General features: G+C 37.3%; 1 long non-coding RNA gene across 3 annotated transcripts; it reads right to left on the bottom strand.

Annotated features, from left to right (window-relative positions):
- Positions 1–4,332: 4,332 nt before the first annotated feature.
- Positions 4,333–23,694, bottom strand: LOC141545475 (uncharacterized). Of its 3 annotated transcripts, XR_012483025.1 has the most exons (5): positions 23,624–23,694; positions 20,815–21,163; positions 19,495–19,563; positions 13,258–13,384; positions 4,333–6,299 (listed from the first exon to the last, which is right to left on the bottom strand). It is a non-coding gene; the product is annotated as an uncharacterized LOC141545475 (long non-coding RNA). The 3 variants fall into 3 exon arrangements; XR_012483024.1 differs by lacking the exon at positions 23,624–23,694 and having other exon boundaries at positions 20,815–23,416; XR_012483026.1 differs by lacking the exons at positions 19,495–19,563; positions 20,815–21,163 and having other exon boundaries at positions 13,258–13,400; positions 23,624–23,685.
- Between the last annotated feature and the right edge of the window lie 560 nt (positions 23,695–24,254).

Raw genomic sequence — 24,254 nt, 5'->3', positions numbered from 1 at the left:
ATAAGTAACCTGGGTAGATAGACAGTAGTGCTAACAATTTACATTCACTTCCCAGTGTCCTTCTCTGGGTGTAGTTATTTCTGTCCATCATTGATCAACTGGAAGTGAGTTGCATCTTCTTTATGTTGAAGATTTCCACTTCCATCAGAATACATCTTCATACATATTGTTGTTGAAGTGTACAGCGATCTTCTGGTTCTGTTCATTTCACTCAGCATTAGTTCAATGCATAATTTTTTTAAAAGACATTTTGCTTTGTTTTGTTTTCCATTTGGGAAGGGGAAAAGATGGAAAGGAGGAAAAAAAATTCTTGAAAGCTGAAATGTTTAAAAAAAATTTTTTTTAAAGCTTTTACCACATAGTAACAGCAACATTATACAATGATCAGTAATGATAAACTTAGCACTTCTCAGCAATATAATGATCCAAGACAACTCCAAAAGACTCATGATGGAAAACATTAACCACATCCAAATAAAGAACTATGTATAGCATCTGAATGCACATCAAAGCATACTATTTTCACTTTTTTTGCTTTTTGTGGCTTTTCCTTTTCATTCTGATTCCTCTTTCACAACATGTCTAATGTGGAAATATCTTTAACATGATTGTACATGTATAATCAAAACAGACTGCTTGCTGTCTTGGGGAGAAAAGAGGAAAGGGAGGAATGGAGAAAAATTTGGAAGTAAATCTTAAAAAATGAATGTTGAAAACTATCTTTACATGTGATTGAAAAAATTAAAAACCACTAAATGCAAAAAAGGAAAAAGGAAAAATCATAAATATGTTAACTTTTGAAGGAAAAAAGAAATACATAGGGATTCTCCTCCCAAAAAATTTTAATCAAAAATTAAATACTTTTGTGAATGATACAGAGTGAAATATACAGAACCAGGAGAACAATTTATACAAGGGCAACAGCATTTTAAAGACAACTTTGAAGGACTTAAAACACGATTAACAAAATATAATTTCAGAGAATTGATGGAGTGTACTACCTACCTCCCAACAGAAAGGTAAAGTACTCAAGATGAAGAATGATATATCTGGAGATGACCAGGAATTTGTTTTGCTTGACTATAATATTCTTAAGAGTTTTTTTCCCCTTTCTTCAACCAGAAAGAGGTATTAGATAGGGAAAAAAAAATAACTGCCTATTAATTGGAAGGAGGAAAAAAGCCATCCCACAATGAATGAAAATCAAGCAACCTTTACAATACCTGTCTCTGCACTACTATCGTGTTACTTTCCCCATTATTCCCTGGATGGTAGTCAAGTTTTCTGAGTGCAAGAGATCAACATGTTCCACATCCAGAGTTTCTTGTAGAGCTTAACTGGTTCTTGTTCTCAGGGAGCTAAGGATTCTTGAAACTGAACCAACTGAATTACAATATTTAGTATATGCAATTTTTGTTTCAGTGTGCAGGCTGGCTCCAGTGTTTTGAGGTTGTAACTGGCATGAATAATAATCACATGGTGGGCCCTCTCTAGGTCAGAGTTTCTTAAACATTTTTCATTCACAACCATTTTTTCTCCAAGAAATTTTTACATAACCTGGCTATATAGGCATATAAAATAGATATGCATTTACTGATAAGTCATAATTTCATAATCCCCACATTTAGTTATATGACCCCATATGGGGTTGCAACCCACAGTTTTAGCTTTACTCTAAATAATGGTACTAAGCCTTGAATGCCAGTATTAAATAGCCTCTTTTACATTTGTGTATATGTGTATATGTATGTGGGAGTCCTATACAAATCAATGAAACAGGATAGATTTGTGATTCATCTAGGAGAAAATTACTTCTGCTACAAATTAGAAAATATCTGTTTTCACAATAAATGGTTGGTGAAGATTGGAGTATCTGAAGATGGAGGTACATATGTGTAAATGTGTTTCTTAATGATGTTTTTGGCCATGGAAGACTTTTGGATTTTATAACAGTTTAGTGAAGAACTCTCTCTCAAGAACAATTCAGATATGAAGTGGTAGTAGTACACAACTTCTGTATGATGTCCACTTTGCGTGGCCCCATCCTTACTCTGCTGGCTCATAAAGTACCCCAGGAATTTCATATCCTGGTTGAACTAGCATTTTCCAGATTCACATAAAGCTGGTATTTGTGGATACAGGCCAGTATACTGCAGGCTAGCTGGTTGTGCTGGTTGTGTTCCTGGAAGCATACCAGGATGTCATCCAGGTCAGCCATAACCCCAAAGCCCAGCAGTCGTTGAAAAATGATATTTTTAAATATCACCAGGATGTTACATGGTTTGAATGGCATGAAAGTGTACTCTAGCTACTCATATGGAATTTGGAAAGTATTGTTGTTTTTTCATTCATTAGCTTCTCATGTACACATCAGAGTATAATAAACGGCACTGTCCAGAATAATTAATCCAGGACTAACAGGAGATGGTATTAGTTCTAGACAGTGAGGGCAAAAGAACATATTCTTCACAAAGCATCAGAGCCTCTCTTGGATAAGCGGACTGCTGAACTCTACACATTTATCTCCAAAGATTCCTAAAGGACAGGGATTTCTGATTCTTTCAGGAAGTACAGGGAGGGTAGCAATGAACCTTTGTATCACTTAATACAGTGATGGATTCTCCATATTTGCTAAGTGCTCCAAAGTAGTGGAGTTGTTTAGATATAATTCTGGGTACATAAGTAGGAGTCAGTGACGATCTTTAGTGGATTCCATGTGAGTAGGTACATATATGGCACCATCTAAAATATACCTACAACATCTCACTCCCAACCTTCTGCTTTTAGGAAGTACACATGGGTGATATTCAGTATTAAAAGTTCATTATGATTCTCCAACCAGGTTTCAAAAGACAAGTCTCATGGAAAACAAGACCCGAGAAGAATGAACGCCAATCCATGATTTATGTCACCACTAGTATGATTTGGAGGTATAACAGAACTTCTTTTTAGCCAGGATTTTAGCCATCAAGTTTCTAGATGCCTTTGACTTAATGAAAAACCTATCACTGGAGCACCTAAAAGCTGTAGAATTCAAGGTTTAGTTACAACTACCTTAAAGGACAGATTTCGGGGGACAGAAACTTAGCAAGAGGCATTTTCACTGGTTTTCTACCTATCTGACAAATACAAATAAAGGCCTTCTTTTTGTAATCCTAAATGCTATGCATTTACTGGGGACAGTTAGTAAACTGGTAGATGCTGAACTTCCTGGTATTAAAGGATCATATATTCAGAGATAGGAAGTATCAATAATCATCAAATCCATTCTCCTTGTTTAATAATTAAGATAAAAAGATTACTGATGCCCAGAGAGATTATGTGATTTGCCCAAGATTACACAGCTAATAATCATCTGATGTGGGACTTGAACCTAGAATTTCATAACTCCAAGTGCTGTATTCACTATAACTTACCACCCTGGGGAACAGGCTCAGTGAGAAGGAAGATGAAAGAAAAGGGGGCACTTTGGGCACAAATGGATCTGACAAAAGGTGAGTAAAGCTTCAGGAACAACCACTAAACTCTATGAAAATCCAGAAAGCAGTGAGTTCACAAGAGAATGAAGGACTGGATATGGAATATGGATATGGAATGTGACCTATGATACAGATCATGACTGGTGCTATATGCAAAAGAAACAAACTTGATCTGGTATGTATTGATATCTCTTGCATGTTTTCTCCTTTACTTTTTCTTAGTGAAAAGGACAGCTGTCAACTGTGGGGAAAATCTATGCATATACCCTCTTATTTAAGCCTTACAATAACTCTGAGTGAAACAATGCAAGTCTTTTTCTCCTTGCTTTACAGATGGGGAAACAGGCTCAAAGGAGATAAATGGTCCATGGTCAGTGGTGGGGATTGAACTCAGGACTGTCTGACTAAAAGTCAATTACCATATCTACTATGGCAAATAGTTATGCCAATGAAATGATTTCTAGATGCTGTGTTTGAATCAAATTCTCCATGCATATCAATAATTTTGTTGAGTTCTGTATTTTGATTTTCAACAACAAAAAACCCTATCCTGAGCTAAAAAAGTTGTGTACTGTAGTGATCAATAAATATATCTTATATTTTCAAAGTAATATATGTGATAGTTATTGGGAACAATTTATCAACATTTAGGGAGCAACCTTAAGATTGTAGTATTTCCTGGGGGGATGTGAGGTTTGTTTATACTTCTTCCAATGTCTGTATGCATTGCAATGAGTTTAATGAAATTAGCCATAACTTCCATTTGCACAAACTCCTCCCAATTAAGTGGTATTGAAATAGTGGGATCTAATAGCAGAGGAATCTCTCAGTACTCAAATGCAAAAAAAGATAATTTTAAGGGAATAAATGCCATACCCACCAGGTCAGGCCACTTTATTTCAGAGGCAAGCTAGCAGTAGCAATCATGAATTAATTTGATACAGTTGTTCCAACTCATTCCAAAATAAATCTTGTTTCTAAAATTGAAACATTCTGGCACATCCGTTCATTGACTCCCTATCATGCTATAATTGCCTTATATTTCAGTAAACCCACTAGGTCTAAGGGTTTTTGCTTTTGTTTTACCTTAAAAAGCCAGGTCTATGTAGAAATGGGGAGCCATATGCATTTATCCAGCATCAGCACAGCAATAATTACCTGCTGAGCTGCTAGCAATTAAAAATAACTTTTCATTGCATGAAGAAAGTGTGAACTAAAAGCAGAGTCAGACAAACCTTAGCATCAGTAAGAAAGCCAGGAGTCAAAAATGGAACTTTAGAAAAAAGTGTTATCAGTTCAGAACAAGTTAGATACAAAGACTCAAGAAAAGACAAACCAGAAAAAGAAATAAGGAAAAAATATCAAGATAACCACAGTAAAATCTAGTTAGGAACAGAATGACAGTTTGGAGTCTTCAGCTTGTTTTTGACACTAGATCAGCTTTTCTAGTCCTTGTTTTTGTGCTATAAAATCGATCCACCTACAGCTGAAAACTGTTAAACTCCAACATCTTATAATCTCCAGTATGAATTCTCTGATGCCGAATAAGGTCTGAGCTTCAGCTGAAGGTTTTCTCATATTCATGACATTTAAAGGGCTTTTCTCCAGTATGTATCATCTGGTGTTTAGTAAGGGATGTTCTTATCACTGAATGCCTTCCCATATTCATGACACTCATAGGGTATCTCATCAGTATGAATTCTCTGATGTCGAACAAGGGCTGGACTCTGACTGAAGGCTTTTTCACATTTGTTACATAGGGTTTCTCTCCAATATGAACTCTCTTGTGTTGAACAAGATTTGTACTCAATCTGAAGGCTTTCCCACATTGATTACATTCATAGGGCTTTTCTCCAGTATGAATTCTCTGATGTTTAGTGAGGATTTCACTTTTCCTGAAACTCTTCCCACAAATATTACATTTGCAGGGATTCTCTCCACTATGAATTCTTTGATGTTCACTAAGATTTGTATTTCTGCTAAAGACCTTCCCACATTCCTTCCATACATAAGGTTTCTCTCCAGCATGAGTTCTCTGATGCTGAATAAGGTTTGCACACTGGATGAAAACTCTCCCACATTCATTACATTCATAGGGATTCTCTCCAGTATGAATTCTCTGATGTTGAATAAGAATTGTATTCAGTCTGAAGGCTTTCCCACATTCATTACATTCATAACATTTCTCTCCTGTATGGATTCTCTGATGTTGTGTTTGCCAAACAAAGGATATCCCACAATCATTGCATTCATAAGGTTTTTCTCTACTATGAACTCTCTCATGTTTGATAAGGTATGAATGCTTATTGAAAACTTTTTCACATTTATGACATTTATAGGGTTTCTCACCAGTATGGATTCTCTGATGTTCACTAAGATGTATATTTCTACTGAAGTCTTTCCCATATTCATTGCATTCATGAAACTTTTTCTTTAAAAACAGTCTTTCATTTTTAATTAGTTTGGAATCATGTTTGGTCATTTCTCCATATTTAGCTGCTTTATTGGACTGGTTTCCTATCAGACCATTCTGCTGCTTAATAAGGTCTGAGTTCAGTCTAAAGAATATCCCAAGTTCATTACATTCAAGATTTCTCTTCCCTGTGAGGGTGTTTTTACACCTGATGAGTATTTCCTTCAGATATTTTTCTTGGATTCTTGGATACACCAAGTGGCCATCACATTCTCTGGCTTTTCCTAACTTGAAGTATAAGAGTCCACTCTTTATAAATATTTCCATTTCTGCTTTCTCTGACAATGGTTCCTCAGAAATAGTTTCCTGTGGAGATGGCATCTGGCTTTTCTTTATACTCTCCAAGCCTGAAAGAAATAAAAATTGCAATGTCTCCTCTTCCATGTTGAAAGAAAGGAAGGGGTTATGATGGAGAAGCAAGAATTAAATTGATAATAAGTACAACTTGTTCATTTGCTAATGTCATTTGAACAAAGAGTAGAAAAGGAGTGAAGATATAGTCAGAAAGGGCCATAAGAACTTCTAGTGGAGAGGGGAGGGAGAAAGTTGGCTGATCTAGCAGGCAAGTTGAGAACATAAAACCTTGTTGGGTTAACAAGAACAACGGAAGGTTAAGAAAAATAATTACACACATTAGATAAGTTCAGGGAATATGGCTAAGGGAAGAGCATTGAATTTGGAATTTAAGGCCTTGAGGTCTGACTTTCAACTATGTTACTTACTAGCTGTGTGATTTTGGTTGTCACTTTTTCCTTATCCCATAAAAATGAAAAAGTTGGTCCAGATTAAGGCATATTTACCTGAGATCTGAGAATTTGTTTGTTTGTTTGTTTTTTTAATATTCTGAGGACAGAGACTAAACATTGAATATTAAGATATAGTTATGTAAAAAAATCTTAGGAAGCAGGGGGATTAGCATGAGGAAAACATCCAAGTGAAGTCATCTATTTATATACTATAGACTATCTGGAAATAGATGATAAGGAGTTTGAAAAACAAACACCATGTCAGCCCCCAGGATTTCATATAATAGTGGTGGATTTTATCCAGACTTCTGCTAGAGATTTCTATCAAAAAGTAGAGCAAGTAGCAGAAATTTCTCAAATTGCCTTAATAATCTCATTATTCAAAGCATTGCCAATGATATAACTTCTGTCCAAGAATTGATTCTTATCAGTAAGGATAAAGTGGTAACTGAAATGAAAAGGATGTAAAGGCTGAGAATAAATGGCTACTTCATTACAGGATTTAAAAGAGAAGAGGAAAAAACTGAGCAAAATCTAAAATGCACCCTAGATTTTGGAAGAATCAATTTTTTTTTTTTTCCTGAGGTTGGGTTAAGTGACTTGCCCAGGGTCACATAGCTAGGAAGTGTTAAGTGTCTGAGACCAGATTTGAACTCAGGTCCTCCTGAAATTCAAGGTTGGTGCTCTACCCACTGTGCCACCTAGCTGCCCCAGGAAGAATCAATTTCAAGAATGATTTAGGGGAAGGACTGGTAGGATCCCATGACCTAAAACTGTTACAGGGGTTAGTCACCTGAGGAGAGATGGAATCTCAAGAATGAAATCCTTAGGCAACAAAGAGAAACCATTTTAATGAAAAAAAAAAAAAAAAAGAGGAGTTGATTAAAGAGACTGATAGGGATGCATAAGGAATTCATTCACCCTCTTAGATTTTAAAAAGACATGTACAAAAGACAGAACTGAAGGCAATTAAAAGAGTGGATTTAAAAGTATGACAGAATCCTGAAATAGTATCAAGAGTGCTTAAACTCAGCATTAGCTCAGCTTGCCAAAAAAAGAAAAAAGCTCATCAAAAAAGTTTTGGTTTATTTTTATAACAATATTGGGGAAAAGAGAAGCTCAAAGAAGGGATAGAGCAGCTGCTTGGATAGATGGGTTTATAGTAAGCAACAGAAAGAAGGCAGGCTTGCTTAGCTTTCATTTTGCTTTTTTCTGTCAAAGAGAACAATTTTGAATTGAAAAAAAAAATAGTTACTAGGGACTTGGTTATAAATTCCTTACAATAAGAAATAGCAAGAGACAAACTAAATCCTTGGTGGATACATGGCTAGCTATGGCTATTCATCTTTAAAAAAAAATCTTTTAAAAAGTCACTGTCATAGATTACAAGTCTGATATTGTTGTGCCACAGTTCCCTTTTAAAGTCCTGACCCAGTTTCCCTAATTGTCCTATTCAGTTACTCTGCCTCAGGTTATAACCATTCCCTCTTAATGTTAGGATAAAGGTTTTATATCTTAGACCTTAGGCTATAATCATTCCCTCTTAATGTTTGATGGGATAAAGGTCTTTACCCATTTTAGACATCATTAGATTTATCAGGAGCCTCTCCAGTAACTCCCTCCATTATATCTCCCTCCATTATATCTCCCTCCATTATGTCATCCTCATCCTAGGTTCCTCCCCCCATTAGGTCATCCCCACCCATCCAGGTACCTCCCCCATTATGTCATTGCTCTTGTTACCCTATAAAAGAATCTTGTAGCCGACATTCACTGCTGGATTCTTTGAGACAATAGTCTCAATCAGCCCTGGGACCAAACCATGGATCCATTTGGTCTCAGTATATCTCTCCATTTGATAAAATATTAAATGATCTCTAATCTCTATCTTGCTCAGTTTCTCCAGCATTACAATATATCTGACAAAAAAGTAATATATTTGCAAACAGCATTTAGGAGCATAGTGTCCAAGACTACAAAGATAATATAAAGTACTACAATGTTCTGCCTTAGTCAGAAGTCTAAAGTACTGTATTCAGTTCTGGGTGCCACATAATAGGAAAGACACTGATAAACTTGAGTTTCCAGTGCAGGGTTATCACTCAGAACAGTGAAGTACCTCAAGACCATTCCATTTGAAGATCATTTGAAGGAAATAGAAATATTTACCTTTGGAAAAGAAGACTTGGAAGAGCAGGAGGAACATGAGAAAGAAGGAAATGTGGTATCTATGTTCAAAGAGAACATAGATTAGAAGAGAGATTAGATTTGTCCCCAGAAAAATGGAACCATGAGAATAGAGATGTGGATTTTGACTTGATGTAAAAGGAAAATTCCAAACAGTTAAATCTGTCCCAAAGTGGGACTGTTGCCAAATGAGATTAGTGGATTCCATTCTTAATATACATCAAGCATAAACTAGTTAACCATTTGATGGGTATGTAGTAGAGGGAAATTCTCCACAGATACAGGTTAAACTAAATATCCTTTGGGATCTCTCTCCAAAGTGTTAGATTCCATGATTGATTTATTAATTTTTTAAATCAACATCAATTAAGTTTTTGATAATTATTGCTTAATTGTATATCATCTGACCATTCAAGTTCCTTTTCAAGTTCCTCTTTAAGGGGAAGAACAGAGAGGACATTATTCCTGCTAAATTCTACCAAAGTATATTATACTCATTTCTGAATCCATGCCTTTGTTCATGATGTTTTTCTTGTCTGGAATTCTCTTCTGTTTCATGTCCTAGTTTCCCACACATGTCTTTTCTTGAACTTCCTGGCCCGTATTGGTCACAGAAAAATCACAGAATTTTAGAGACAGAGCCTTAGAAATTGTATTTCTTTACATCTGAGGAAAGTAAAAAGATTCATCTCAAGTCATACATTATACTTTCCTTTCATTAACTTTCAATTTATATATTTATTTATGTAAATATCTAATCTACCCTATGAGAGAATAAGCTCCAGGATGACAGAGAAGGTGTCTTATTCTTGGTTGTATTCCCCATAGTATACATTTTGTCCTTTAATCATTTATTTAAAGGTTCATAGGTTGAACAGAATTCAAAGGGACCTGAAAAGCTATCAAGTCCACACCTTCCTTACATTTTAGAAAAGAGGAAAACTGCAGTGAAAAGGGTTTAAGAGATTTGAGCCTATTTCCAGACTCAAGTCCAGTGCCCTATCTACTATACTTTTATCGTTACCTTGAATTGTTCCTTAAATGTATTTTTGTCTTAAAATATGGTATAATAATATTTCACAAATCTGTCTTGTATTTTTAATTAGATGTTGACCTATTGAAGAGAAATGTGATTTCTATAAATTTTATATCCTCTTTAGAAGGTACTTGGAATTCAACAAATTCCAGACAAATTTAAAAAGGGAATTTTCTTTTTTATTGATGCCAGAATAATCAACTCAATAATTTCCTGAATGCTAATATTGTCCTTGCCACTGGAGATAACATGGGAAATATAAGAAAATAATAATGAAAATACCATCCATTTTTACAGAGCTTTAAAGTTTGCAGAATGTTTTCCTCACAACAGTTCTAAGAGATTAGAAATGCTAAGAGATTAGAAAAACAGGTTAAGTGATTTGCCAGTGATCACACAGCTAGTGTCTGAAATAGAACTTAAAGCCAGGTCTTCAGACTCCAAATTCAGTGCTCATTGTAGTGCTCCAAATTCAGCACTACATCATGGTGCCCTTCCCTTCAGTATCTCAGAATCTAGGTAAGGAGACAAAATGAACACACATGAAATAATAAAAGAAAAATAAAAGTGGAAAAAAGAGCATATATTCAAGCAATACATTATGTTTAGCCATTAAATGGTCTTGAAGCTCAAGGAAGAAAAAGATTAAAAGAAACTGGAAAATCCAAAGAAGGTCTCAAAGAGAAGGCAGAATCTGAAATACCTTAAAGACCCAGCAGTATCTGGAAGAGGATGAAGGGATGCAATACTAGTATGATACAGAATATGTAGAAGGACAGATTTGGAGGAAAAAATATGGAGTAGATGGAGCATGGAGTCTAAGTGGAGGAGAAGCCCTATTTAGGTATAATTCAGCAGAATACAGTTTTTGAAGATGGTCAAGGTTTTTCCCAATTCATTACCTCCACTAGAATATCCTTTTTTTCTCAAGTACAAAAAGCCAGAGGGCTTTTTACATATTTCACTAAGTTTCGGCACAAGGTTCAGAGACCAGAAATCTCTTTAGGCCAAAGATCTAGGTGTTTTCACCTCTTCTTTTTTACATGAAAAGTCTTTATTTGTACAACTGAAAATCATTTTTCCCTAGTCAATTCCTTTAAGTACACAGTAATAAATAAGATAGATTGGAGCTAAGAAGAAGCCACTCATTACAAAGAACAATTATCAATTATAGTGATATGAACTTGACCAGAATTATGGCAGAAGAAATGAAGAGACAGGAAAGAATCCTAGAATTATTTTAGATGAAGAACAATAGGACATGGTGATAGATTGGACAAAGAAAATGAAGGAAATGATATGTTAATATGTTAATGTGATCCCATGGTTTCTGGACTGGGAAAGTAGAATAATAGAGTCATCACTGATAGAAATAGATAAGTTAGGAAGGAAAACTGGATTGGTGAGATAGATTCAGTTTTTCACATACTGAATTTTAAGCAACACTGGTGCATCCCAAATAGAGGTACAAACACGTGAGACACCTGGGCTGGAGAGGTGGAGGTGGGAGTCATCTGCAAAGAAGGTATATTTTTGAGTTTTTGCAATGAATTATTAGAAAAAGAAGAAAAGAGGAAGGCAGGTACAGCTCTTAGGGATATTTGCGTTAGGAAAATGGAAAGAGAATCTGGTGAAACAGATGGAAAAAAAGACCAGAACAGAGAAGTGTCATAAAAGCAATGGGAGGCAAGATTTACATGAAGAGGTGTTCAACAGAATCAAATATATGGAAGTTTAGGTAGAAAGAAAAAAATTTGATGGTTTGCTTGGTAGAGGTTCTGTTAGAGAAAGCAGAGTAATATTCAAGAGGGACATGCTAGTAAAGAGTATGTGCAACAGAAATGAAATGGTAAAAAATGAGGCAAAAAACAGATGAAATAGGTAGTAGGACTCAACCATGAAGAGCTCAACAATGAAAGTGATGGGAAAAAAAAAATGGGGCAACAAATAAAATAAATAAATAAAACAAATAAAATAATAAAACATAATTTTTTAAAATTCTGTTTTGTTTTTTAATAGAGGAGGCCTATTTGTGTTTGGATGGATAAAGAAAGGAATGTGTGGATAGGAAGAGATTGAAGACGTTACAGAAGGAAGAAATAATTATAAGATTATTATATTCATTATAATTCCAGAAAAGAAGAAATAAAAGGGATCTAGGATTTAGGAAATAGCCTGGTTGAGGATGAGAAACATCTATTTCACCAAAACTGGAAATGTGAAAATAGACAAATGGACAAAATTTGAGACATAGTATTTCCTAGGCATTGCTTAAGAAGAAAGAATATACGGCTAGCAGGTAGAAATTATAGAAACCAAATTTCACCTCAATCTAAATGAAGAACTCTCAGAGAAGAAGGGCAGACCTAAACGGAACAGACTAGCTCACAGAGCAGCTAGGTCTTGATCACTATCAGTTTTTAAGCAAAAGCCAGTTGGCCATCTCCTGGATATATTACAAAGGAGATTCCCTGTAATGGATGGGAAATTGGATTAGAGTCTATGATATGTTAAGGTAGGAAAAGTAAGATCAACATGAGATTTTTTGCAAGTTAACCTTATCCTTCTCTATAGCCCAAGGATTTCTGAGAACTATCCAACAAAATTTCCAATTCTCTACTCAAGTAATCAACAAGCATTTCCTAGATGATTATTTTGTGCCAGGAATTGTGCCATTACTTCCTTTTCACTCTTATTCCCAGTAAAGCCCTTTCTATCTAGTTTTCACTCACACAGGCAGATGTCTCTTGAAAGTTTTCTCTCCACCTTGCAGGGTTTTTTCCCTTTCTCCAACTAAGAGATCATATCTGGTTTAGAGACTTGATTCCCTGCTCATAAGGAGAGACACAGAACTTGGAGATTTGTTCTGGGGACAAAGAGTCGTTGCAGAATTCAATTATGGTCCCACATGCTTTTTAAGATGTTTTGAACTAAAAAGAGTAACATCATAAAACCACAAAAATTCTGCTCATTTTCAGCTACACAGAGGGTAGATACTTCACCTAGAAAGAAGCATGATCACTCCACATCTATTTCCCAAAAAGGGTTAAGCCTATTCAAAAACAAGCATAGGAAGATGGAAAGCATACTGGACTTAGAATTCTATGTCCTCTATCTGAATCCTTGGACTATCACTGAATTCTATGGACTATTTGATATTGACTTCTTAGAGCCCTACTTTCTTCATCTGAAAAATGGGAATAATGCTGGAATTAAATTCCTCATAGAATTATGAAAAGAGAAGTTTGTAAAATGCAAAGTTTGAATTTTTTTTTAAATGCCTGCAAAAACAGTGGCACTTCAGTGGGTAAACTGAATCATAGAAGTCATCCTTACCCAATGAGACCAGGTTTCCATAATTCTCTAGCATCATGTCCCTCTACAGAATCCTCTGAGCAGGATCCAGCTGCCTCTTTTCCTCCTGGGTGAAGTCCACAGCCACATCCTTGAATGTCAATGATCTCTGAAATGACACCACACTTCTTTTAAATCAGAAACCATTCCTTTATATGACCTTTGGACCTTGGGCAAGAAGAGGTGAAAAGGATTTAAGGGAAGTGTTTCTGATAGTGTTCTGGGCTGCAAATAACCGATATCAAGTATTCATTTATTTCTCACATGTTTAGCAGTATACTAAATTCTATGTAATATGAAATGATACGGAAAATGATATATGCATTTAAACAGTAGTTTTGCTCAGGAGGAAAACAAACATTAATAATTAGTGAACAAAAAAAAAAAAGGAATAATTAGTGTACAATGTAAGGCATTTCTTCAAATTCTCCTAAAACTTAGAGTATAGCTTATACTGTGTCTGGTATTTCCTTAATAAATTTTAAGATGACCTGGCCTGTTACTTCCAAGAACTGCTTATTTTTATTTAGGCAACTAGTTTTTCCATTATGGTCAGCATTACGTGCAAAATGGCAGCTCCCTTCATCACTACCTACACCTGTTGACAGAAAGCAAAACAATTCTGAGCCATATGTTCTCCACCATGCTTGTCTCCTCTAGTTTGTGGATTTCTACACAGATGTATATTTTGATATATAATGCTAACTCGTCACATCCATCCAATTTCCCTTTGAGTCAAAAATAGCCTTCCATCATTATATTCCAATGCTATATTAAGTCTCAGTGATACCAGTGGTTACATATATTTCTTTCCTGAAAGAACTTGGAGACTTATCTTGCTTATTATTTGTATTCTGCGAATTTGCATTTTGCAATTGGAAGATGTGATTTTCATTACCACCCTGTTCCTGCATACTATATCAAGGTATAACAAGGTTTCTGAATAATTCCACTGCTACTTTTAGACTACAGCAGCTAGAATTGGAAGGGAGCTTGGGTATCATAGGAATACTGACAGAAAGTCAGAAGACTATATAGTTCAACACCACCTTTTTTTTTTTTTTAATAATAGCTTTTTATTTTTTTAAAATACATGCAAAGATAATTTTCAATATTCACCCTTGAAAAACCTTGTGTTCCAAATTTTTCTCTCTTCCTTCTCATTTTTCCCTTCCCCTAGACAGCAAGTAATCCAATATAGGTTAAACATGTACAATTCTTCTAAACATATTCCCACCTTTATCATGCTGCACAAGAAAAATCAGATCAATAGCAGGATGATTTCAGAGAGTCCTAAAGAGACTTACATGAACTGATGCTAAGTGAAGTGATTAAAATCAGAAGAACACAGCAACATCAAGATTATACAATGATCAATTTTGACAGATGTGGCTCTTTTCCCCAGCAAAGTGATTCAGGCCAGTTTCAATGGTCTTGTGATGAAGAGAGCTATCTGCACGAAGACAGAGGGCCTGTGGGGACTGAATATGGATTACAACATCGTATTTTCACTATTTTTGTTATTATTTGCTTGCATTTTGTTTTCTTGCTCTTTTTTTCCCTTTTTGATCTGCTTTTTCTTGTGCAACATGATAATTGTGGAAATATATATAGAAGAATTGCACATGTTTAAGATGTACTAGATTACTTGTCATCTAGGACTCCTGTGGGGGGAAAGAAGAAAAAAAAAAATTGGAACGCAAAGTATTGCAAGGGTGAATGTTGAAAATTATCTATGCATATGTTTTTTATTAAAGCTTTTTATTTTTCAAAACATATGTATGGACAATTCTTTAACATTAGCTCTTGCAAAATCTTGTGTTCCAATTTTTCCTCCCTTCCCCCATGCCCTCCCCTAGATGGCAAGTAGTCCAATATATGTTAAACATGGTAAAAATATATATTATATTATATCTAATGTATGCATACATATTATACAATTGTTATACATATGTTTTGAAAATAAAAAACTTTAATAAAAAAATCAGATCAAAAGAAGAAAAAATGAGAAAGAAAAAAACAAGCAAACAGGCCAAAAAATTGGCCTGAATCACTTCATTGTTGAAGAGAGCCAAGTCCATTACAGTTGATTATCACATAATCTTGTTGTTTCTGCCAACACTATCTTTTCATAAATAAAGAAACCAAGGTCTTCTTCTGATTCAATTAGAGCACAGATCTATTAATGTATGATGACCCATTTTCTTCAGTAATGACAGCAATCATCAAGTTTGACTCTATGAACTCAGTGCTTGATGAACTATTTGAAGAAATAGCCATGGGTCTTAAAAGAACAGAGAACTCAAGACTTGCCTGAAGCAGTAGGTGGCAGAGCTTGGATTTGGAGCCCTGTCCTTTGATCTCTACACTACACCAAAATGCCTGCCAAAGATGTACACACTGTTTATTCCCTGTAACACCATGCTTAGTAGACATCAATAGGGATTTTCTCCTTCCTCTACTTTCAATTTAAGTCCCTCTTACTGGACCTGCAAATTTCCAAGCAAACATATTCTACACTATATTTTTTTAGATACTTTCTATTCTTGACCCTGGTCTAGAAATCCAAATTTCATTTGGCATTTATTATACTTGAAACAATTAAAAAACAAATATCTCAATTCCAATCAGGCCCTGAATTAGATTCATCTGTCTAAGGATGTAGACCCTGATTTGGGAAATAGGGGAAATTTGAAGGCACTTTTCTCCCTGGGGAAGAGATGAGAATAGGCAGAGAAAAGCAGAGGATGCCAATTATTGTGGTTAGGAAGTACTTTGAGCCATAGGAATGCTACTCTGTGGCCTTATGGAGATCCTACTTTGTATCCAAGGAAGAAACTGATTTGAATAAATAGTCCATGAAGCAGGTAGGCTTAAAAGCCACACAGGAATTAGGAATGTTGCTAACCAAGAATCTTACCATATAGGTGATTAGAATAGAAAATTTTCTTTATTTCATGTGTAAATAAATGCTTTGGTCTGGTGATGTGATCACTGGCGTTTTTGTAGGGCACTGACCTTATAAAAAATACCACAAAGAAGATTTCCACTTTCTCAGGTCTACAGAATGTATAGAAGTTGTCCATCAGTGTGTGTGTGTGTGTGTGTGTGTGTGTGTGTGTGTGTGTGTGTGAGAGTCAGAGAAGAAAGCAGAGAGACAAACGGAAAAAGACAGACAAGGAAAGATATAGAGAGACAAAGAGAGACAGAGCAAGAAATAGACATACAGTAAAAAAAGAGAGACAGACATAGAGAAGGAAGCAGAGAGACAGAGAAAGATATAAACAGAGACAGAGATAGAGCAAGAAACAAACATACTGTAAAAGAGAAAGAGGAAAGAGACAGTTAAAATTGTCAAAGTGGACCTAGAGTTGAGTTGAACAAGAGAACAGTGGACGGGACTGCCTTCAATAAAGTGTACAACTCCTTTAAAGACCCCAAGTTTCTCATGAAAGTAAATGGTCATTTTTATTATCAATATTCTACCAGTATTTCTATATGGCAGTTACACACGCAATACAATAGACTCTAACGAAGTTAAAATGGTTATCATGCAGTGAGCAATGGAGAGGTACATAGTAGGTGTAAACAGGTTGTGTCACAACCAATGACAAATTTTGGATAAGAAAAATAATTTAAAAAACAGTGTCAAGGAATAGGGTGAAGAGAAGACAGGCTGCTCATTTGACAAAAGTGAAGGATGACCACTGTTACTTTCCCAATGTCAAAAAAACCAAACAAAAAAAAAGCAAGAGAGATTTCCCAGGGCACTGATGAAACACCCTCTGGCAAGGGGAGAAGACAGGAAAAAGTCAGCCCAGTTGAAGAGGCAAGAATGGGTTGTGAGTTGAATCACTGACAGGAACTTCTGATTCAATGAAAGCATAGATCCATTGAAGTGTAATGACCAATTTTCATCAATGATAGCAATCATCAAGTTTGACTATATAAACTCATTAGCTGATGAACTAGTTGAAGGAATAGCAATGTATAAGACCTGACTAAATGCATTCTGAAATACACACACACACACACACACACACACACACACACACACACACACACACACACACACACGGCAAAACAATTAGAAAAAAACAATTAAGCTATCTCAAAGAAAAAGTTACAAAAGGATGAAAAACATTACATATAGGATCTCCAAAGGAAACTATTCTTCAGCTTGCCATCTGAAGGAGTAACTTGGGGCCCTGATTCATTAAGTGCTCAGGATGAGCCAACTGGTATATGCATAGAATCGGGTCTGGAACCAGGGCTAATCACTGTACAGCACTGACTCTAATCATATAGGACATCTTTCAAAAAATGACTGAAAAGTCATTAACAACTACTAAAACATATATCTGCTTTCTCATTTTATAAGATCTATCTGAGAATGATCTAAAGGAGGCTGAAGAATAAGCCTGCTTTGGAAATATTTTTTAAAATTTCTTTCTTTTCTTTTCTTTTCTTTTTTTTTTTTTTTGGTGAGGCAATTAAGATTAAGTGACTTGCCTAGGATCACACAGTAAGTGTCAAGGGCTTGAGGCCAGACTTGAATTCAGGTTCTTCTGATTCCAGGACCAGTACTCTATTCACTGCACCATTTTGCTGCCCTCAGATGATTTTTTAACGCAAATCACAATTTTATGATGCCACATCTGAGAGGTGTAAAGAATACAAGATCCCATTGTGTCTCAGTGGATTTTTTAAATGTCTGATTCAGTAGAACAAAATGCAGCCTTGAAAGGTTTCCCTCAATGTGTCTAATATGCATATGTTAAATTATAAACATTTTTGGCAGAGATAATTTCGTTCAATGACCTGTTGATTACTGAAATTAAATAAGAAGCATAACATTTGGGGTGCTCACCATTATTATGGAAATCACCCTGCCTAAAACCCAAACAAAAGGATTCTAAACTGATGAAAAGGTCCTCCAAATGTTTTTATTTGTTGATGGCATTTTTTTTACTAACTGTATTGAGTCATGAAATACTACAAAGTCCCCTCAGTGAAATCCACAATGATACAAAATATCAATATAACCATCCACACTGGAGAAATGGATGAAAAATACAGATTGCACAAACTATAACATGTAGCTATATGGATAGCTTGTAAAATTGTTTCCATAGATTCATATTCACTTAAGTGTACATGAATGTATGTGTGTGTGTGTGTGTGTGTGTGTGTGTGTGTGTGTGTGTGTGTGTGTGTGTGTCTTGAATAGTTGCTGAAGTTGGAAGAGGAATTGGGTCCAAAATTAAATAGAAAGTTGTCACGTTGAATTACATTTGGGAAGCTATACAGCACTTTCCATGTTTACTTACACTAAAGTCCATCTCCTTAATGTTTATATAACATATCAACATTATATTTACATATACCATGATTTCAGACAATTAAAATTTCAAGTAATCCCAGAACATGATGGGCACAGGTAACGTACAGCCTATTTCAACCACAACTGAGAAGTTGATGATGATAAGTGATGCTCACCAAGAGCATGGATGACCAGAAAAGGAGGTAGATTGTCAGAAGAGACAAGAGATCATAAGATTTGGAGCTGGAAGAGGCCTTAGGTGTCGGAGGAAACTGAGGGTCAAGGAAGTAAACTTACCCAAATCCCATGAGTAGGAGGAAGCAGAGTCAGAATTCATCCTAGGTTTTCTGATCCTCAATCTAGTGGTGTTCCATTATAATAGAACCTAAGTGCTATATTGGTATCTCTGAGATGGTGAAATAACCAGAGGAAGGACTTCTGCACATTGGGTAGATTTTCTATGGATATTTATAGAAAGATGTACTTAAGAGATCCTAGGATGAGGAAGGCTGGAATCTGCACTAATGGAGGGAGTGTACACCAACATTATCATAGCTATTTCAAGATAAGTGGCTCTCTAATGGAACTGAGCTCTTTGATGTTACAAGGACTGTATCCTTTGTTTATAAGGCCTAATTCAGAATAGTTAGCATGCAGGAAGTCTAAATAACAAGTTGGATGAATTAGGGATGTAGGATGAAATCTGGGCAATATTCTCAGCAAGTCCTTTATAAACCATAAAAGGTTTTAGTCTTTTGAGGGAGAACAATTGGAACCCTGGACCTTGGGTGAGTTTTTGCCAGGCAGGGAAGCTCCTAGATAAGAGAAAAAACTATTTTGACTCAATGAAAGCCAAGATGGTTTTTCGGGAGAGATAAGAAGAAACTCCAACTCACCTGACACCTGGTCATCAGGATCCCAAAGCCCTTCTCCTCTGTTTCTCCCTCATGGGGAAGGGCAGAATCCTGCAAAGGCACAGATAGGAAGAAAAAAGGGCCATGACTTGTAAACCATCCATGGCCTTGAAATTCCCATATTCATCAAGTGCAAATTTCTTATTTTGTTGAGTATGACCAGCATACTCTTGCAAGAAGGACGTAAAAGGGAGTCCCAAGCCTCCCATTCAAGAGAACAGATCTATGGGTATGGCTGTCCAGGATTTTGACTTTGTCCAAGGAATCCTAGAAGTTTTCAGGAAACAGATTCCTAGTTTAGGAATCAGGAAATGAATCCTAAATTCATAGGTCAGACCCCATTATGTAGTGTGATTTTAAGTAGTGTCTGTTCCTTCTTATTTATTGAAGGAAAAAAAAAATCTCTATTTTCCTTCCTTGGCTCACAGCACATGTGAGTAATCTATTTGTTGTTATTCATAATCATAAAACATTAGCATACAACTAAAGTCTGCAGACTTCAATGATAGTCCAAATCCCACAGATTTGGACAGTTAGGCAGTATGTTAAAAAGAATGCTAGGCTTATAGTCAAAAAGACAAATTGTTCTCAGCCTCAGTTTCCTCATCTGTAAAATGGAGATCATATGAATACCTACTTTCCATGGTGAGAATCAAAATCCTTAGATATGTAAAGAATTTTGAAAAATTACTAGTCCATTTCTTCACTAAAATGCCCATCAATCAGGTTTGATTTTCACTTGTCAGGGGCATTCTCTTTTGCAAAGATATTTAAAGCATTCAATGTCTCTAAGGTTCAAATCGCTCAGTTTCCTTAATTGTAAACCAGAAACAATAACATAGATCCTAATAAGCTATAATGAGGTTCAAATAAGAAAAGTCTTGTGGCTCAAATAAGATAAGTAAAGCACTTTTTTGATTATCAAGAAAAACCACTGACCATCTATTTATTATTAGTCTAATCAGTAATTGATTATTAATTACCCAGAAACCATGTTTCTCAGGATTTTTCATTCATAACACAAGGGAGGATAGAGAGGAAGATAAGTGTGTTCTGCTAAGCCAGAAATGGCCACATGACCAGAACCACAGGAGCTGAGGCAGATGGGAGTGTGAAGAGAAACATTAAGAAGGTACTGGAGAGAAAGACAAAGCTTAGGATCATCATGTAAGGGTGTTGATCCCACCTAGACATCATTCTTCCACCTTAACATGTCCTCCTCCGAAGTGCCTTTTCCCATCATGCAGAGAATCCCCCAACCCCTTCTATCCCACACATCTGAATCCCTTTTTCTGAACTTACCTTTCTCTTCAAATATCTGGATCAAATCCTCCATGGCTATCTCCTCCTCAACTTTATCCTGTCCTGTTTCCAAAAGTGGGAAGGTCAGGAATTACTCTAAGACCAATAGTTCTAAGACCTGCTCCATCATGTCAGTATCCAGGCTCTGCCACAAAACCCTGGTCTCAAGTTGGTTGTCTTCCCTAATGGATTTCCACTGTTTAAGATGTTCTATCTTCACTAAGGCATGGAGGCCGAGGAACAAGTTTACATTAGCTGGAAACTCCACTCTGAAACTCAGACCTCTGTTTCCAAGTAGACCATTACTTTAACACTCCAGGATGGACCCCTGCAGACCTTACTCAGGATACTGGGAACAAAGATGGGTTAAAATTAGCAGAAGAGAAGCAGTAGCCTTATGTCCATGGTTTGAAATCACGAACTAGGCTCACATGTTGAGTTTCAATCATTTAATCAACAATTAATGAGGCAGTATGACTTAGAGAACTGAAGGTTGAATCATGTGATAATAAGGTTCAAATCGATCAGTTTCCTTAATTATAAACCAGAAACAATAATATAGGTCCTAATAAACTATGATGAGACTCAAATAAGAAAAGTAAAGCACTTAAAACATTTATAAATGGGCACCCAATTGTGCAAAGAGCTATATGGGATAGAAAACAGAAAAAGATATGGAAATATATTGATATAAGAAACTCTGGAGTGTGCTTGCCTTCTAGGGGAGGGGGTGGGGGGAAGGAGGGGAAAATCTGAAATACAAGGCTACATAAGGATCAATGTTGAAAAATTATCCGTGCATGTTTTGAAAATAAAAAGTTAAAACAAAAAGTTATTAAGATAGGCTTTTATCAAGTCAAAAAAGAAAAGAAAAAAAAACTGGAACTAAATGGATGTATACAGGTGGTCAGGACTCTACGCTAACTGAGAGACATCATTACCTAGGCCCCTAGCAGACACACATAACCAAGTCCTTCCTTAGCACATGTATGTACAGGCACCCAAGACTCTCGGGAGACACACGTAGACACAAGTGATGGGGAGAGGGACGATTCTTGATTGTCATCCTCAGACAGTTTTTGCCTTTGTGTGTCCAACATTTAGCCCAGTGCCTGAAAAGAAGTGCTAGCTGACTTAATTTGATCCACAAGACTTCTGGCTCACACTCATACATACTCATGCACTGCTTGTTGTCCTTTGTTTTTGAAGTGAACCAAAATGACATTATTGTTATTAGTCAAGTCACAGTGAATCCAGCTGTGGCTGATCAGACTAATATGAGCTTGGAGTGCTCTGCCACATGTCAGACACAAACATTTGGGGAAGCTTTTCTAATTTTGCACATCTCCTCGTTCCCTTGGCCTAATGCAATTCAGCTTTGCCCACAAAGCACTGCCCCTTCAATGATGAGGACATGCCACTGGGCCAGTCCTGGACCATACAATCAATTCTAAAATTCTGGAGATATTTTGAGTGTCTTTGTTTTGCCTTTTCTGACCAACTTGTAAGCATTCGCGTTGTGTGAGTTCTCCATAAAATAATTTTTTTTGGCAATTACAGAAATGGTAAAATAATATGATGATGTCTTTTGATCGTCGTGTAAGCTGGATTTAACTGAGGTAGAGCTGCACAAAGTTGTCAGCCTCTCTCCTCTAAAGCCACCATTGTCCAGCGGCCGGACATGCACAGGTACAGACACACAAATACTCAAGACTTCTGGCTTGCACAGACGCACACATGCATGGTTACCAGGGCTTCTGGCTCATGCACATGACACATACACATGGGAGTACTCGGGCTTCTGGCTCGCACAGACGCACACATGCATGGTTACCAGGGCTTCTGGCTCATGCACATGACACATACACATGGGAGTACTCGGGCTTCTGGCTCGCACAGACGCACACATGCATGGTTACCAGGGCTTCTGGCTCATGCACATGACACATACACATGGGAGTACTCGGGCTTCTGGCTCGCACAGACGCACACATGCATGGTTACCAGGGCTTCTGGCTCATGCACATGACACATACACATCCGAGTACTCGGGCTTCTGGCTCGCACAGATGCACACATGCATGGTTACCAGGGCTTCTGGCTCATGCACATGACACATACACATGGGAGTACTCGGGCTTCTGGCTCGCACAGACGCACACATGCATGGTTACCAGGGCTTCTGGCTCATGCACATGACACATACACATGGGAGTACTCGGGCTTCTGGCTCGCACAGACGCACACATGCATGGTTACCAGGGCTTCTGGCTCATGCACATGACACATACACATGGGAGTACTCGGGCTTCTGGCTCGCACAGACGCACACATGCATGGTTACCAGGGCTTCTGGCTCATGCACATGACACATACACATCCGAGTACTCGGGCTTCTGGCTCGCACAGATGCACACATGCATGGTTACCAGGGCTTCTGGCTCATGCACATGACACATACACATGGGAGTACTCGGGCTTCTGGCTCGCACAGACGCACACATGCATGGTTACCAGGGCTTCTGGCTCGCACGTGTACGAGGCTCCCCGCATGGTAGGAGACTCCCCGCATGGCTTGGAGCGCGGACTCCTAGTCAGGGCCGTCCGGACTGCCCACGTAGGGACGGCTTGGGATCATTGCCCCCACCACCACCACCTCGTCCCGGGCCGGAGGAACTTCAGATTCTCTCCGCCCCCATCCCCACCCCTTTTCGGCCTCCCCATTGAGGCCAAGTCAGGCCGCTGGTCCGCCGCGTGCGCAGGGAACAGGAGGGCCTGTCTAAGGCCTCATGCTTGGGTCGGTCAGTACCTGGAGACTGGTTCTGCGAGCTAACTACCAGCCGCGAAGCTACCACCATAACATCCCAAGCTGGGCAGGAGTGCGCCTGCGCCTAAGAGAATTCTAACTACAATTCCCAGAATGCGGCTGGCTGCTCTGTTTCTATTTTCCCGCGGTTCCACCATTCCTAATTGCCCCTCCAAATTTTTAATGGTTAGCATGGGTCTGGTCTATCCCTTCCAGGCACTAAGGAATCAACTAGTCCCACCCACAATGACGTCAATGCCTAAACAGATTCTGCCTGAGATGCCATGGATGTCTCCATGGCAACCCTGGAAGAGACAGTTCGGTTCTTTGCTCCTACTCAGATGTCACTGAGTGGGACAGGGAAGGATTATTTCCTTTTAAAATCCTGACGTAGACTTCAAATAAATCTAGGGACTCTTTCTCCCTAAGGAAGTATACAATGTAATGGAAAGAGCCCCGGAAGAAGCGAGCAAATGACATGTATATAAATATATCCGTCTCTACAATGATGCAAATGAAACTAGTAAAAGACAGCAGTCTCAGGTTATTTGCAATAAACAATCATGATTGTGGAGAACAATGGCATAGCATCCTGAATTCTAATTGGCCTCTGATACTTACTAGTAGTGATCCT

The sequence above is a fragment of the Sminthopsis crassicaudata genome, chromosome 6 (assembly GCF_048593235.1).
Source record: "Sminthopsis crassicaudata isolate SCR6 chromosome 6, ASM4859323v1, whole genome shotgun sequence".
Classification (NCBI taxonomy): domain Eukaryota; kingdom Metazoa; phylum Chordata; class Mammalia; order Dasyuromorphia; family Dasyuridae; genus Sminthopsis; species Sminthopsis crassicaudata.
The sequence above is the reverse complement of the archived record's forward strand: the minus strand, read 5'-3'. Positions and strand labels throughout refer to the sequence as shown.